Source organism: Nuphar pumila, chromosome 1 (assembly GCF_984573655.1).
Source record: "Nuphar pumila chromosome 1, dmNupPumi1.hap1.1, whole genome shotgun sequence".
In the NCBI taxonomy this organism is placed as follows: Eukaryota; Viridiplantae; Streptophyta; class Magnoliopsida; order Nymphaeales; family Nymphaeaceae; genus Nuphar; species Nuphar pumila.
In genome coordinates this window covers 170,525,392-170,531,391 of record NC_143249.1, presented here as the reverse complement: position 1 = coordinate 170,531,391, position 6,000 = coordinate 170,525,392, and positions in this window count along the sequence as shown.

The following is a 6,000-nucleotide window of genomic DNA, read 5'->3' as shown; positions in this document are numbered from 1 at the left end:
TGTTATCTATGAAACATTCTCTCTTGTTTCCTCTTAAATTATATTATGATTCTCATTTCATAGTTTTTCTGCTGCATCTATATCCTTTAAGCTGAATAAATCTTGTTGTTTTGCTAGTGAATATTGGCTCTTGGAGCTATGACCCAACTCTTTGGTGATACAGGACTAGGACCATGCTGAATCTGATTCTACATTTTATCAAATCAGATCAGGTGACCATCTGAATTTAACCAGGAATGGGAATCAAAATCTTCAGGTCAAATCCAGGTTTATAAGGTATGTATAATTCTCGCTGAATATCTGAGAGTCCACCTGCTGAATTGCTGAAAATCAACGAGTAAAGGCTTCATTGACCACCTCTGAATATCAGAATATCTGTAAACTCGTTTTCTTGGCTTATGAATGTTTTGAGAAACTTTAAATTGAAAGCCTAGTAAGTGGAATTGCTTAATGATATCTGAATAGTCTTCGTTTATTTTTGCTATATGTTTATTGATTATTGAAATTTGGGGAACTTACTAAATGTTACTGTAAATTCCAGCAATTACCGTGTGTTATTAACACTAAAGTTGATTATATGAATAGGTAAACATTTTGTCTGCAACCCTGTTACAAAAGAAGGTCTTGCTAAAAACCCATAAAGATCTAAAGGTTCTTGTTTTGCTGAGAAAGCCTTGGGGAAAGTGAAACGGCTGAATATGGATAGGACAGTTGAAGAAGGACTCAGGCTGAAAGGATCTGCTCATTTGTTGGTATATGAGCAATTGAATGGGCAACCCAGGCCAATCATAATTTGTATGTTCGCCGTTAACTGGGTAATCGCAGTTGTCTGCATAAGAGGAAGAAAAACTGTTATTTCCCTTCAAAACATGATATACTGGAGGTACTCAATTTAGTTCATTGAGGCAATTCCTTTTGTTTCATATATTTGTTCAACCAAACTGTAATTCCTCTGCCCTTGCAAAATCAAGAAACTGGAGGTAAATCTCTTAAACCTGCTATTCTACCTCTACTGTATCAAGCTCTCACCCAGCAAATTTCTTGTATATTGTATATCATGTCATTGTTGCACTCATTACACCCTGCTACTTACAACCTCTTTACTGTCAGCACCCATTACTTCATTACCCATCTGCATATTTTCCATCTCAGCACATTGTTTCACCTGTATATTTCTATTTTGTTGCATGTCCTCCTTACTTCCAATTCCCCATGTCATTAACACTTGATGTATATCATTTCTTTGCTGCAAGTATAATACAACATCCTCACTTTTGATATTGTCAGCTACCTTCACAGCATGTCATTTAACCTTCACCTGCAATTAGTCCATTTGCAGCAACTTTCAAAGTTGTTATAACCTCACGCATTCACAACACATTGTGACTTGCATTCATAAGCAAATTTCAAAAGCTGTTGTAGCTCCTTGGGCATGTATAAAGTATGTCCTATTAAGCATCATTTTCCATAGGCATTATGACTTAAGTGACTCTGTAAGCCTTTCTCATTGAATACAAGTATCATAAAATAGATATGATCGTGTGTATCATAACATTCATTTTTATATTAGCTTGGGATGCATCTTGCTATCCATTTCATCATTAGCTAGTATACCAAATAGGCATTCCAGCGCGCACTTTCTTGTCAACATGATGCATTAGTATAAAACATATGCAGGAACTTTTCATCAGTTGTACCTCAGATTCAATATGATATTTCCTTCTCTATCTGCCAGTTATCTTGTGCTAACTCAATTGCTTTGCAGGAAACACATGGAAAATGCCACTTTCTCTCCTAAGTTAGAGACTTTTCAATTTCAATTTCACGGCTGTAATAGTTAGGTATTAATGAAAATTTTATATTGCCAGTATTAGAACAGAATGTATGAGCATGTATCATTAATCACTTGTTTCATATCATTTTTCTCTTTTCTTTTAAAATTTCACGAATGGGAACATGAATGGCACGTGCACCATTTTAATAAAAGGTGGTTAAATCCTAAGTTGATGATTCACATCAATGGCCATAGTCAAGGTGTGAACAAGACTTAGGATTTTCATCTTTTATGGAATACCACTAGGTCCACATTGATTCTCCTTCAATAATCATCATATTTTCTAAATATTTTCTTCCTTTATTAAAGTTTAATTTAAAATTAACTCGAAATATATATTAATGGCCATAGTCAGGATATATTGAGAGTTAATTTCATTTTAAACTCTATAAAGGCACCATAATATATTTTATTCTTCATATGAATTTAAACACAGATTATTATATAATACATTCAATGACCATAGTCAGGGATGTATTATATCTTCAATCCTATTTCAATTCATCTAAAGAATGAAATATGCTTTTCAAATCCAATTTCAAATTCTTTAAATTTATTCATCCTTTAGGATAGAATTACATCATATTTTCAAAATTCTCTTTCAAAACTCCAAGTGATTTTGAGCATTTTCTTCATTTCTCAAATCAATGCTTATTTATAGATTCAAAATTCAATTTCAAAGTCCAATTTGACTTTGAAATTTCAAAATCATATTGTATTCAAACTTCAAATTTTCAATTCAAATCCAAATAAACTTTGAAATTCCAAAATTCATTCTCAAGATTCAAATTCAAACTCAAATCAATATCTCAAATTCAATTTCAAAGTTCAATTTAACTTTTTGAAATTTCTGATTCATCTTCTGATTTCAAATTCAAAATCAAGTTTGTTTCTTTATCTTCACATTCAAAATCAAAGTTTGAGATTGATTCTGAATCTCAAAGATTCGATTTTTTTTAAGTTTTAAATTTAATCTGGGTTTTCAAAACCCACATCCATCTTCAACAATCCCATTTGGGCTTTCTGATTAGAATCTAACTCCATTTAGGGATCCAGATTTCCAAATCCAATCTCTATTTTGGATCCCAGACTTCAGATCCAATTCCATTTAGGATCCCAGAATTCAACTTCATTTTGGATCTTAGACTTCGGATCCAATTTCATTTAGGGTCCCAGAATTCAACTTCATTTTGGATCTTAGACTTCGGATCCAATTCCATTTAGGGACCAAGAATTCAACTTCATTTTGGATCTTAGACTTAGGATCCAATTCCATTTAGGGTCCTAGAATTCAACTTCATTTTGGATCTCAGACTTCAGATCCAAAATTCATTTAGGATTCCAGAATTCAACTTCATTTTGGATCTCAGACTTCAGGTCCAAATTCCATCTTGGATCTCAGCCTTTGGATCGAAATCCATTTCGGATGTTCGATTTCAAATCCAAGCCTATCTTGATTCCCAAATTCCAAAAACCAATTCCATTTTTCATATCCCATCTAGATCTCTTAAAACCCAATTCTATTCTTCAAAATCAATTTGGATTTCTCAAATCCCGTTCTGATTTCAAAAACTTCGAATCTGGAATTCAATTCCATTTCAAATATTCATTTCCTCTACTAAATTCAGGTTCAAAATTCAAATTCAAAGTTCATTTCTGACTTTGAAACTTCCTTTCTTTTCCTTTTATCTCAGCTTCAAATCATTCATTTCAAAGTCCAGATTTATTTTCCCAAACTCTGATTATTTCGAAGACTTAGAATATCTTTCCTGGTCTATCTCAAGTTCTAAGTTAGATTCAACTATTCAGAAATCATTTCTTTATTCCTTCATCACATTTTCACTTGGAAAATCTCAGATTTCCAAAATCATTTTTTTCAAAAGAGCATACATCCTTGCATTGCACAAAGATGATTCTTTGTGCATTTAGACTTAGAATAAATTTTCAGATGATATTCTAGCAAAACAAAAAGGCATAAATTCGATCCTTGGTTCGATTACCCTTGGTAAAGGCGTTAGGAATGGTCGAACCTCGTACCACTGAGCGAATCCCGTCTCTCAATTTTCCTGCAAATATTTCAAAAATGGAGGCGAGTAATTTTCTAAAATATTTTCAAAATTAAGGTCAAGTGAGACTCTACAAAAGAGTTCCTTTCTTTCTTCCTTTTCTCATTCTCTCTTTTTTTCTATCTTTTACTCCCCTTCAAAAAAGGGGAACAGAGGTTAGAAAGGCGAAGAGAAAGAAAAAGAGGAACGAGAGAAAAAATTTTGCGATGATCACATAGGCACATACCCAAAATGTGAAACTTAGCGGCCTCTAGCATGTGTCTCAGTTGCACCTCCTCCTCCTTGAGAACGCCCCAACCAACAAGAGAAAACCAACAATCTGACAAAAAAACAAAAATAGAAGGGGAAAAGAAAGAAAAATGAAGAAGATGAGGGAGGGACCGACCTACCCCAGGTCAGTCCTTCTTCGAAGCTCTAGCTGAACAGCTCTCCACCAAGGCTGAACTCCATAAAAGCACATGGAAGAGGGGCTGAGGATGGTGGTGTAGGTGGTGGCATACCTTCGACGACATCAAGGAGGGGGACATATGGTGCAGGGGAATAGGGAGTTTGGGAGAGGAAGGGGGGAGTGTTTTAGAGCAAAGAAAGAGTGAGATAGGGTAAATCGTGGGGTTCAAATCATGAAATATGCAATAAAGATGATAAAAACTAACTACGATGCATGCCATGATTCTAAATACTACGGAGAAGGGGGAGAAGAAGTTTACCTTACGGTTTACCTCTGACGGAAGGGTTGAGAAAAAGAAGATGGTTTTTTCTTGAGTTGCACGTGCCTCCGTCGACCAAGGCAAGAAGAACCAGTGATAGAAAAATGTTAAAAGCAAGATGAATCAAAGGGAGAAAGGAAGAGATCGAGGGAAAATCGGTTGAGAACGAAGAGGAGGAGGAAGAGAAGAGAAGATGAAGAAGAGGCTTGCAATTTCTCAGAAGAGAAAAATGTGGGTTCTTGCTAAAAAAATATTATTTATACTAAGCATTAGGTTAAAACACAATTTTCTATGAAAGTCCATTTTTTTTTACAAATTCTAGAAAGGGTCTTCCTCAAAAATGTGTTTTTCAAAAGAAGCGCTTCTAAACTAATTACAATTAGTTAATTAACTCCTAATCTAATTAAACTACAAATTAGAAACTTTTAAATTAAACAAAACACTGAACAACGCAGGGCATGTTTTGAAATATGTAATTTTTTGATATTTTCAATTTCAAAGTAGTTTCTCAAAAATAATGATAAGACTGAGTTTTTAATGCAATTTTTCAATGAATCATGCATAAAATAGTCTGAATAAATTGCAAAAATATATGCATGATTAAATTCCCTCATGCTTATCATTTGCTAGTCCTCGAGTAAACTGACCCTGAACAAAAAGCAAAAGACAAACAAAGCAAAAACCTAACTCACTTTCGTAGGAATTATGGTTGCATTTAGCGTATGAAACAAGCCTTTTAAAACCTTGGGTTATCCCAGTGGACGAGTAAGGTCTCGTGAGGGTTTGCAATGATGCTACCCACAAACATCTTTGTCATGTATGCATAAAAATTTAACTTCAAAAACCATTAGGCAGTTAAGGAGTTTGCTTTCACAAATATTCAATGCCATTACATTATCAAAACATAATTAGGGTCTTTTACAGGCTACTATAGAATAAAATCTTTTATTTTACTTTTCTAAGAAAAACCATAATCATTTATGCGTTATTCTTAAAAAATCAAATATATACATGTCATTATTTAGTTATCCTCACTCATATGTTTTCTGCATAGGTTTTCTTAATACTTATTCTTAAGCAGTGAACTTTTTCTTTCTTGCTCTTAATTTTCTTTCTTTTTCTTTTTTCAGATTTTCAATTTTTCACACTTTTTCTTTTTTTTTTTTAGCACTATTTCAAATTTCCAGTTTTTGTGACCCATGTAACGAGCTTTGGGTCAGTAACTCCCAGGCCAGACGACCTTAGGGCACCAGATACAAAGTATCCCTCAGACTTAATTGCTTAAGTCAATAGACCTTCTATTTTCATAGTTTTACGTATAGCTTGCTTCATAGTTTTCAATGTCAACATCTATTAGACTCTCTATAAAGTCTATGTAACGAGCCTTTCGGGC